Raw genomic sequence first — 12,197 nt, 5'->3', positions numbered from 1 at the left:
TAAATAAATAAACTTTCAAAAAGCAAAACAAAACAAAGAACAAGCAACAACCAAAATGTCACCCTAGTTTAAAATATTGGAAAATTAATGATTGTTAAATAGTGCCTCTATGTTAAGTAGAAGGCTTCTATCCAAACAAAGCACAATGTATGATACATGACGTCTATTTTTAAAACAGTTCCCCAGTACCTCTCCTTACTGGTTAAGTCAATTTCTTTCTTTGTATCCACTCTATTATGAAGGCTTGGCCATGAAGCTTTTACCTCAGGTAAAAATAGGGCATGTTCAGCTCAGAATAACACATTCACTGTGTATTTTCACGTCCTCAATGTTCATTTGTCTTTTTTTTCCCCATGGAGGAAACTTATCTTCATACTTTGATTATGTCAACAACAACAGAATCTCAAAATTCCTATGGATCTTGTACCTAACAAGATAGAAGCCAGGACTGAAGATGTATTTATATATATAGTGTCTTTTACTTAGCAGCCTCACTGTCACTTACAGATAATCTTTTCAAAATTATTTTTCGCAAGAGAAGTACCTAGAAAATTCTTTCCACTCTGGATGTCTGCTTTTTAAATCATGTAGCAATGCCTCTTGGTAAACACCCTGAAAGTTTTCCCTGTGAAGAGAAATTGCTAGTGGTTAGTTGTAGCTGAGGAGAGAGAATGGCTTGCGATGTCTAAGAAGAGGATAAACATGAATAGTGTAGGGTCTGCAGGCAATGGGAGAGGGATCTGGTATTCCTCTGTGGAAGAGCTCAGAACTGGGAGCCAAGCTCTCCATGAAGCTAGGACCACCTTGATGAGGGAACAGGTAGGCTTGGGATGGTTGTCTTGACATGAAGAGTTTAAGCCAAGGCCTGGATGACAAGCATTTCTGAGATCCAGAGGACGTGAAGAAACTGTGAGAACCAAAATAGAGCCAAGTTACTGAGGAAAGGGAACCACGGTGTTCTGAATGACCGTAAGTTATATACCCTCATCAAGGTACTTAAGCAGTAGGTAGAGAAAGACATACACATTTTTTAACATAAACATATATACACATAAACCTAAGAACAGAAAATGAAAGTATCTCAGAAGAAACCATGTTGATCGCTCTTCAGAGAAAGCAATATTTATTTCATTGATTCTAATGAAAAGTGAAATGAATGAAAGTGTATAGTTTTCATCTTTGTTATACTTATTAAAATGATTCATGGGAAGTTTTGGAAAAAAGAAACTCTTTAGTGTATACCCTCAAAATGTTTTTAGACAGTCATAAGAATTCATGTACCAGAGTTAATTATTCTGATATATGTAAATATCAGTAGCCTAAAAACATATGGCAGCCCTAGAGCTGTGGAGAATTATTTTATGTATGAGATTAATTGTGGTCTTGTTTTCTCATTTTTTAAAACTCATGGCTGATGAATCAGACCAATGAATTTAATAACACCATATCACAGGGAGGCATTTTATTGAAAAGTTATGTTTTTGATGAAATGTATAACATGTTGTTAATGAATCAGTCTGTCTTCACAAGAACACTAAAATACATTTTAAAGAACCAAATGTTTACCAAGACAATAGCTCTATCATCATTGTACAAAACAACCAATTTGACTTTTTTCTTCCCAAATATTATTTTTTCTTGATTATCTGAAAGCAATAATGGCAAATTTTATTCTAGTGTCATAGAACTTCAATGCTGAAGTTCTCAACGTTGCTTTTTTTCCCCAAAATTGCCCATTGTTTCCCAAAAAGAATCTCTCATACAATACTGTCAGAGAAATGCTGCAGTGAATTTGAAACCAATTCAGAAACTACAGATATGCTCTTATGTTATTTTTTTAAGTATATTTATTTTGACAGAGAGAGAGCACAAGAAAGGGAGAAACAGAAAGAGAGGGGGAGAGAGAGAGAATCTAAAACAGGCTCAGCCCTGTCATTGCAGAGCCCAATGTGAGGCTCAAACTCACGAACCGTCAGATGATGACCTGAGGTCAAATCAAGAGTCAGATGCTCAACCAACTGAACCACCCAGGCATCTCAAGATATGCTCTTTTTTTAAAAAGAATATTTTATTTATGATCACTTTCTCTTCATAGTCTTTAATAGTGCTTGGCTATTTTCTAGAAGACAGGGAACCTTGAGTCAGTTCTACTCTATCAGCCATAAGTGAGAATTCCATATTAATTCCAGAAAAATCCAAAGGGAGTAAAGTTCTTCTAACAAAGTTAATTTTGCTAGAAGACATTGTTCTTTCACTCTTTAACATTCTCATCAATCTTTCTAGACAACAGTAGACACAATATTCTTTAGATGAAGTTTGAGTTTCTTCCCAAACACATTTTATTCCCTGATCTAAAGGGAAATAAAGGTTTACTTTTTCACTAATACCACATGTCTCAGGTAGTCATGGTTTCCCACGAGGTCACTAGAATAGTATAAAAGTGTAGCAGGTTGTATTGACTTGCTTCTCATTAAAGCTGTTAAATCCAATCATAATTTTCTTTTTCCCCCCAGAAGTTACGCATTCACTTTCTACCATGTACTGGTAATTCATCCTTGAATAAAATAGAAACCATTCTGGTTCTCATGTAACTTACATTCAAATAGAGGAGAGGAACAAAAAGAAGTATACAATAAATAAATATAGTTTCTCATTTTAATATATCTTTGATGAAAATGAGGTACTGAGGCAGATATACCTGAAGGTGAGATGGGGAAACCTAATTTAGATGAGGTGGGCAGAGAAGGCATCTCTAAATAAGTGACATGTCAGGCAGGGCCTGAATGTGAAAAGAGATTAATTCCAAAACAGGAAGAGAGAGAGGAAAAAAAATAAAATAAGGAAGAAAGGAAAGAAGGACGGAAGGTAGGAAGGAAGGAAAATGTGAGAAAACAATGTATCTGCAATGCAGTAAGCAAGGCAGAAAGTGACACCAGAGAAGTTGGAATGTTGGTCGGTAGACAAGACATGATAGTCATGAGAAGGGCTTGCTGTCACTGCAAAAGTGTAAGTGTGGTTCATTTTCAAAATACCAAATGTCCAAGAGGGCAAAAAGTAATGAGTTCTTGGTGATGATCTACAAATTCTATGATAGCATTCTAAACTATTAGAATCCTTACCATCATAAGAGTAAAAACATATGGTATCTGTCTTTCTCTGTATGGCTTATTTCACTTAGCAACACACTCTCCAGTTCCATCCATGTTGCTACAAGAGAACAAACTGAGGGTTGATGGGGGGTGGGAGGGAGGGGAGGGTGGGTGATGGGTATTGAGGAGGGCACCTTTTGGGATGAGCACTGGGTGTTGTATGGAAACCAATTTGACAATAAATTTCATATACTGAAAAATAAATAAATAAATAAATAAATAAATAAATAAATAAATAAATAAAACATTGTTTCAACAATAAAAAAATAAAATAAAATAAAATAAAATAAAATAAAATAAAATAAAATAAAATAAAATAAAACAAAAAAAGACTCCTTACCATCATAAAACACTGTCTGGCTTTGGTGCCATCCTTACCATCATCTTCTAGTAATGCAAAGATGCTAATAGTACAAGCACTGTAGAGTATCTATTTTTTTCCAGTCAATGATAGTTTTATCCAAATAGGAATAAGGATGTTCTGAGGTGCAAGAGTTTGGGCACATACCATTCAACAGATTTACTTTGGGACACACACACGGTCTACCTCCAAGATCTACTTACCATTCTCCTAAGTGTGGTCCATAATAGCCACGGGCCATGGGTTTTAACAACTGTTATACCCCTGTAGTTAGAATGACTGTTTCCATAATTCTCCTCCTCTGTTACAAACTCTGAGTCCATGGTCCAATCTCCCACACCATTTAGGGTAAACTATCAAATCTATTTTACACTTTATCCACATCTCACTTTTCTGAAGCAGGAATTATTAAATTAAATTATTTCTAAGAACACTCAGAAGTAATTGTGTTAATCAGAAAGTTTTAAGTGGAATTCATTTCTGAGAAATACATTTAATTCTGGTGTGGGGCAAATCATGACAATTTCATAGACTTCTGCAAAATTTGGCATTTTATAAAATAAATGAGAAGTTTCAAGCTGTTTCTGAGAAAAATAAAACAACACCCAATAACTTCAAGGACTATAAAATCTTGCAATTAATAAAAGTTCAACCATCCAAGGTTTTTATTATTTTTATTCTATTACCACTATAAATAATTATAAAATATAATGTGCTTTGAAAGACCTTTGTATTCATTAATTATATTTACAGTTAATAATATTTCACTAACTTTTGTTGTTGTTAGGTCAGATTACAACACAGTAAAAGGGTGAGTGAGGTAACTCAAACTTCTAATAATGGAGACATTTAGTTTTTGGAGACATTCTCTCCTTCAAGTAAATTGCTTAATTTATTCTGCAACATACTATAAACTTTTTCAAACTCTTCGATAGAGTGACTTCAGCCAAGCTGATTTTATTTCAGATATACAGTGAAAAAAATATTCTTGAAATTACAATTAGTAATAAATTAAATAAAAACAGAGCAAATAGCATGCTGATCCCCAGCAAGCATGACTATCCTTTGCATACATTTTTTTTTGTCCCACAGTCTACAGGTATGTCTGAGGAAGGTTCCAAATAAATTATGTCATGGATTCTTGTTATTCCAAAAACTGTAAGGAGGAATTATTTGTGTCAAGATGTATAACAAAACAAAATAAAATAAAACCGACTACATTAGATCCAAAGGTTGAAACTGGCAACACTCTCTTTGAGTATGGGTCCCAACAGGAAGTCAATGCATACTGCATGCTAGGCTTGAGTATAAGCAATTATCTTCTTGGCTAGAATCAGGATGGGCAGAGATCCAGGTATCATGGCTACATGACACTGAGAATAGAGTGACAGTTGGTGGTTGAACCAAGCAAAACTCTGATCTTTGATTCTTCATTCTGCCATGTACCAGGGGATGAGCTAAAAATTTAAGAAATTCCCTTTCATTTGTTAAAAGGAGTAGCCAAGTCTCTGTGGGTAGTTCTCAATCAGAAACTGGAAAACTCACTATTCACCAGAAATGTGCAACCATTCTAATTATTTTATAATATGAAGTAATATAGACAATATCATTAGAACTTCTGCCCGGGGTGATCAAAAGAAAATGACAATTTGGGTCAAAGAATATAAATGCGAGTGTATTTGAGACAGAGATCTCAGTCAGTGACAAACTTCAAAAAGTTTCTCTTCTGGCAAGAAAGGTGCCTAGAAGCATATGTTTGTGTTTCTTCTGAAGTTGTCTTAGTTCTAAGCGGGTTGTAGTGCCCCTTTACCAGCTAAATGCCCTAAAAATTCTTCTCTCTGAAAAGGATTTGCTGGTAGTCATTTATACCTTACAGTAAAATAAAGTCATTGTATCTTTTCAGCCAAGGGAACACATGCTTGTATTGAAAATGTATTTAAGAATTTGTCTCCCAATTCTTACTGAAAGAAACCACAGAGAATGGAAACGAGGAAATGGAATATAAAAAGGAAATGAAAAGAAAAAAAGAATAGGGTGGGAGGGGAGGAGAAAGAGAATTCAGAGAAATAAAAACAAACAAAAAAATTAAGCATGAAGTAAGCAATGAGTGTGATGCTATTAACTTTCATATCCTAATGCCATTTAGCTTCCCAACCACAGTTAGCATCTCAGATGCATTCTGAGACATGATAAGAGATTTCCTTACCCTGAATTTCCTTGTAGCCATGGGACCCCTCACCATCAACATCAGCAAAAGGTATTATGCTAAGTGAAATGAGTCAGTCAGAAAAAGACAAATACTATATGATGTCACTTATACACGGGATCTAAAAAACAAATAAAACCTGGAAATAGATCCATAAATAAAGAGACAAACTGGTGGTTGCCAGAGGGGGGCAGTGGGAAATGGGTTAAGTAGTTGGAGAGGATTAAGAGGTACAAACTTCCAGTTGTAAAATGAAAAATCATGGAGATGAAAAGTACAGTACAAGGTATGTAGTCACAATTATTATAATAACATTGTATGATGACAGACTTGACTACACTTAATGTGGCAAGCATTTCATTATGTATAGAATTGTCAAATCCTGATGGTGTACACCTGAAATATCGTTAACTATGCTTCCATAAAAAATAAAAAAAAATAAAAACAGATAAAATGAATTTTCATAACTCAATATAACTAAAATATCATTTCAGTATATATTCATATAAAATTAATGAGAAAAAAGGTATGGAATTAGAGGCACAGTTGATGATATTCAGGTAGCAAGGAAATCAACTCCTATTTTCTCTGCTTCCCAGTGCATTTTTGTGAATCAAGAGTCCAGTTCCTAAACAATAGATTTAGAGGAATATTTACCTAATCTGGTTTAATCACCAGAAAAATAGAAGGGAAAATCCTTTTTAGTTCAAGAGATCATTGGAATTAGTTGCTGGGTTGGATCTCATTCTGATAAATGAACCCATAATCCTCCAGTCCTGTGCCAAGCTTAGGCAGTAATGGGGGTAGAATAATGTGCAAATGGGATTGATCATTCAATCGGCACAAGCTATTATTAATTATAATAATGTATAGATTGTTCTTTTTTTTTTTTTAATTTTTTTTTTCAACGTTTATTTATTTTTGGGACAGAGAGAGACAGAGCATGAACGGGGGAGGGGCAGAGAGAGAGGGAGACACAGAATCGGAAACAGGCTCCAGGCTCTGAGCCATCAGCCCAGAGCCCGACGCGGGGCTCGAACTCACGGACCGCGAGATCGTGACCTGGCTGAAGTCGGACGCTTAACCGACTGCGCCACCCAGGCACCCCAATGTATAGATTGTTCTTTATTTCAGTGCATAAAAACTGCAGTGTCATTAACAGGCAATTATACCAAAAAACAAAAACAAAAACAAGAAAAGACACCACCACCATTTAGTTTTACTATTCTGCAGTCAGTAATTATGAATATAATTATAAAGGAAACATTAATTTGACCAAATATGTAAATATATTGATTAATATTGATTAATTTGACCAAATATGTAAATATATTGAACATATAAATAAATTACATATTTAATATATTTATAATATTTAATACTACATTCTGTTGAAAATAACTGTTGAAAGCAGTTAATATTTTATTTTTAGAAATATAAATGAATATAATCTAGGCACTACATGCTTGATGGACATTTTGCACTACACAGAAATGTTTCTAGTATTTAATTCTTACAACAGCTCTATGAAGTCTGTGCAGACATTATCCTCATTTTACAGATGAGGACACCAATGCACAGAAAGTTTAAATGATTTTCCTATGCCTACACAGCTAGATATTGGATGAGTTGAAATTTAAGCTAATCTGCTTAGCTGGTTAGGAATAAAATGGTGTTTATATGGGCCTAATAAAATGTCAATAAAATGCAAAAAAAGTTATAGTAAAAGAGGAAAACTCCATGTATCAAAGACATTTCTACTTAAGCATCACCCAAAATTGAAATGAATTTCTCCTTTCCCCTTTGGCTTCTGCTGAGTTTACTGCACTACTAAATAGGAACAACAACAAACTGATAAATGTGTACAATACATTTCAAAGATCAGTGAAATAATACCTACTTCTTTTTTTTTTTTTCCAGGAATTTCTCAGGAATTTGATAGGCTTGATATCTTCACCTCTCACACAGGAAAAGAGGTGGCAGGAAAATGAGTATTTTGTTATTGTAAGCAAAAGTAGAAAGTGTCCTGGGCTTGAAATTAAAACATACGTCTTCCAATAGCCTTGTGTGCCTGATTTTAAAACTTCAGCCAGTACAAAAAAATAATAATAAAATAAAATAAAGTACATTTTTACTCCTCGGGTCTCAGAAGTGGGCATTTTCAGCAAGTTTATGCCAGATTTAGGGACTGATTGAAATAACATGTAAAACTTCTGGTAACAGAGCTTATGTTCAATAAATGCTCCTTAATGCTGATTTCTACCATAGGATTCTATTCACTAAGAAAGGACTGTTTAGGAGTAGAGAAAATTACCTCAAGGGTGAGAGATAATCTTCCAAGGAAGATCATTTCCCAAAAGCAGAATTTGTCAGAAAGAAAGAGATTTGTAACCCATTTCTTACAAGATAAAGTCAGTGTTTAATTTTTATTTTCTCTGAAAATTTGTGAAGTCTCCTATTTTTAATTTTTTAAAGAATTCCTTAGGTTGTAGGAACTGTATGGAAATCTATTTCTGTTACCAGATCATACAAGTATACAACCCTATTTCGGTTACGAGATAATAGCACTTCAAACTCGACAATTATCACACTACTTAATTCTCACTATTAACTTGCAAGCTCATTATTATTATCCCAACTTCCATAGTTTAAAAAGCTGAGATTCAGAAAGAAAAATCACTTTTGCACATCAAATTCTATCTCCTTTCACTATACTATGTACGTGGAATTCTGAAGGCCATACCACAGAAACCTTTCTGGTTAATTTAGATGAAATTAAATTATGATTTATTAGGAAAATAAATTTATTATTTATTAGGAAAATTTTAGGAGTCTTCAAGGACTTCTAGAATGTTGGCAATCTAGGACAGTGACTGTAACACTATAAATGACACCTAAAAATCGGTCTGCCACCCCTGCGTAAAAGTAAGCCAGGAAAGCTTGTGTTTGGACATTTTCACTGCAGTAGTAGAGGGGAGACTCTGCTTCGCAGCCTAGTCTGTGGAAGTCTAGTTTGAGGACTGGTTGATGCCCATTCTGGGTCAGATGGTGCTGGAGCAGAACACAGAGGGTGTGAAGTGGACACCTTCCAAGATGATCGCCCAGCTGGGCAAGGAGATCAACAACCCAGAATCCGTGTATTACTGGGCCCAGAAGAACCACATCCCCGTGTTGAGCCCAGCGCTTACAGATGGTTCTCTGGGCGACATGATCTACTTCCATTCCTACAAGAATCCAGGTCTGTTCCTGGACATCGTTGAGGACCTGAGGCTCATCAACACACAGGCCATCTTTGCCAAGCGCACCATCATGATCATCCTGGGCATGAGTGTGGTCAAGCACCACATCACCAACGCCAACCTCATGTGGAATGGGCCAACTATGATGTCTACATTAACTCGGCCCAGGAATTTGATGGCTCCGATTCTGGTGCCAGGACAGACGAAGTGGTTTCCTGGGGCAAGATCTGGGTGGACACACAGCCTAAGTCTATGCCCATGACTCCCTGGTCTTCCCCCTGCTTGTGGCTGAAACCTTCACCCAGAAGACAGATGCTTTCACGCCTGAGAAGAATGAGGACTGAATGGCTACAGCACCAGCAAAGCCTCCCCTCCTCTATTTATTAGCTTGCACACCCAGTCCTCCCCTTGCTCCTTGGTCAGCAGCAGGTCTACGATAAATGGTCTCTGTGAGCCTGGAAAAAAAAAAAAAAAGTTCTTCCTAGTCCTAAGTCTAAGAAGGAAGGTGAGATGCTGGCTGTCCAAAAAGGTTAAGACTCCCATATTTCCTGTTTAAAACTGAAGAGTATGTACTCCTAGGTCCATTCCAACTCTGACCTCCTGTTATCCTCCCATCCAAGTACTAATCAGGCCTGACCCTGCTTAGCTTCTGAGATCAGACAAGATCGGGCATGTTCAGGGTGGTTAGATGACCACCTGTTATTCCTATTTAGCCTGAGGCTTAGTTTACTTACTCTTTGATACTCACCCTTGGATCTATAAAACTTTACTCTCCAGCAAGAAATTAGTATCCAGTGGTGAAAGTGACCTTTTAGGCCTTTTTTTTAATTGAAATATAGCTGACACATAATGTTACATTAGTCTCAGGAGTATAACATAGTGATTCAACATCTCCATATGTTATGCTGTGCTCACCACATGTGTAGCTACCATCTGTCACCATACAACCCCGTTATAATACCATTGACTATATTCCCTATGCAATGCCTTTTATCTCTGTGGCTTATTCATTAAATGACTGGAAGCCCATACCTCCCAGTCCCCTTCACCCATTTTGTCCACCCCCCATCTCCTTCCCTCTGATAACCATCAGTTTGTTCTCTGCTTTGTTTGTTCATTTGCTTTGTTGTTTAGATTCCATATATAAGTGAAATCATATAGTATCTGTCCTTCTCTGACTTATTTCTTTTAGCATAATACCCTGTAGGTCCACCTATGTTATCACAAATGGCAAGATCTCATTCTTTTCTATGGCTGAGTAATATTCCATTGCAGATGATATAGATATAGATACAGATATAGATATATAGATACACATACATACATACCACATCTTCGTTACCCATTCATCTATCAGTGGACACTCAGTTTGCTTCTATTTCTTGGCTAATTTAAGTAATGCTGCAGTAAACAAACAAATGCATACATCTTTTTGGACCAGCGTTTTTGTGTTCTTTGGGTAAATACTCAGTAATGGAATTAGTGAATCATACGATATTTCTAGTTTAATTTTTTGAGGAACCTCCATATTTTTTCCACAGTGGCTGCACCCCACTAACAGTGTAAGAGGGCTCCCTTTTCTCTACATCTTCACCAACATTTGTTATTTCTTGTCTTTTTGAAGAGAGCCATTCTGAATTCTGAGAGGTGTGAAGTGACTGATACCTCACTGTGGTTTTGATGTGCATTTCCAAGCCTTTGTTTTCATTAAGCTAAAGTTCCTCCTAACAATTTCACATGTCCAAGAAGGCTGGCTGCCATTTTTCAGCATCAGAAACATTCCCTCCTCTTTCCAATACCACCTACAGTAATGGTCTCTGACCATTACTATATAGTAAATATTTACTGAAAATGACAGGAAGGTTTTTAGTCAAACAAAACATGGATGTGAGAGTCATTATTAAATATTGAGCTCATCTTTTGGAAAATGTCTGGAACTTGTAGTCAGTCACTCAATAAGTATTTGTTGACTAAATTAATGACTATGTTGATTCAACCGTGGGACAAAATTGAACACAGAACAGAGGACCAATTCCTATATGAGTGACAGGGAAAAAATTCTTTACCACAGATAGTCTCTGCTGCTTCCTAAAAGGACATACCTTTTATATTTCTGAATAAAAGGAGAACCAGAATCCTTACTGATGAAGCCAAGAGAGACTATTTGTTTGAGATAAGAACAGGAGTGTGTGTGTGTGTGTGTGTGTGTGTGTGTGTACAGAGAGATGAGAGGGTAATGAAAGTGGAAACCAGGTTGACTGACTGAAAAGGCTGCAGAGAAAGGGAAAAAAAGGACTGTTTGCAGTGATGGGAGATAAAATAGAGAGGAAATTGGAAGGAAATTTGGATGCATTTATAAAATTTGGCCACGTGGTATCTGATATAGACTGTTTTTCATGAGTCTTCATGAAATAGTAAAAATATCAATTTTTCTTTAATATAATGTAGAGTTGGTTGTTCCTAGGATATGTCAAAATGCTGAGCTTTGCTTCTCCAAAGGTGGTGAGCAAGGAGCTTGTCACATCCTGCTTAAAGATGCTAACATTGCTATTTGCTCCAGGCAATCCCATGGATGCCAAGCTCATGTGCCTTTTATATCAGCTTTTTTTTATTTTTAACGTTCTTCAACTGAGAAATAAAATCAGCCTGCTCCCCAGGCTCTCTCCACCCTACCCCCCCCACACACACACATATCTCAGTACACCATAATACTAACCACCATATTACTAGACAGACCAGGCTAGTCAGAGAACACAATCAGTTTTCATATAAAATGTGCTGGATGTCCAAGAAGCTTCAAATAAAATGAGGTGAGGTAGGAGAAACTCATCCAAAGGGAGTGTTGGTTTTGAGGTTTGCACTTATATTTTAATTTTTTGTATATGTGTCAAAACTTGAGCTATTTGATTTAAGTCAAATAATGTTTTGCTGAAGAGATAAGCAATTCACACACTTGGAAAATAAAATCTGTAGTGAAAAGAGAATTTTAGTAAATTATTAAGAATACTTCATTTAAGTATGTGTAAATCAGCAGTTTAAAGACATGTTAATAGGACAATATAATAAATTCAAATCAAGTCCACTTGCCACATTTGCTAGACAACAGTCAATTTGGTTCAACATTCCAAATTTTTAAACATTTAAAATGGGATGCATGGCAGTTATTTCAGAACAGAGCTAAGGATAATGACTTTTAAAGAGCAGATTTACTGGATAATCTATGAGATCTTCACTCTAATTCA

General features: G+C 36.0%; 1 protein-coding gene and 1 pseudogene across 2 annotated transcripts in view; one reads left to right on the top strand and one right to left on the bottom strand.

Moving 5' to 3' along the window:
• The window catches only part of GRM7 (glutamate metabotropic receptor 7), a 1,171,176-nt gene that overhangs the window by 891,345 nt on the left and 267,634 nt on the right, over nucleotides 1-12,197 (bottom strand). The window lies entirely within an intron of this gene.
• Nucleotides 8,735-9,299, top strand: LOC101089841 (annotated as a pseudogene).

Source organism: Felis catus, chromosome A2 (assembly GCF_018350175.1).
Source record: "Felis catus isolate Fca126 chromosome A2, F.catus_Fca126_mat1.0, whole genome shotgun sequence".
Classification (NCBI taxonomy): Eukaryota; Metazoa; Chordata; class Mammalia; order Carnivora; family Felidae; genus Felis; species Felis catus.
Note: the sequence above shows the minus strand (reverse complement) of the source record. Positions and strands in the feature narration are given on the sequence as shown.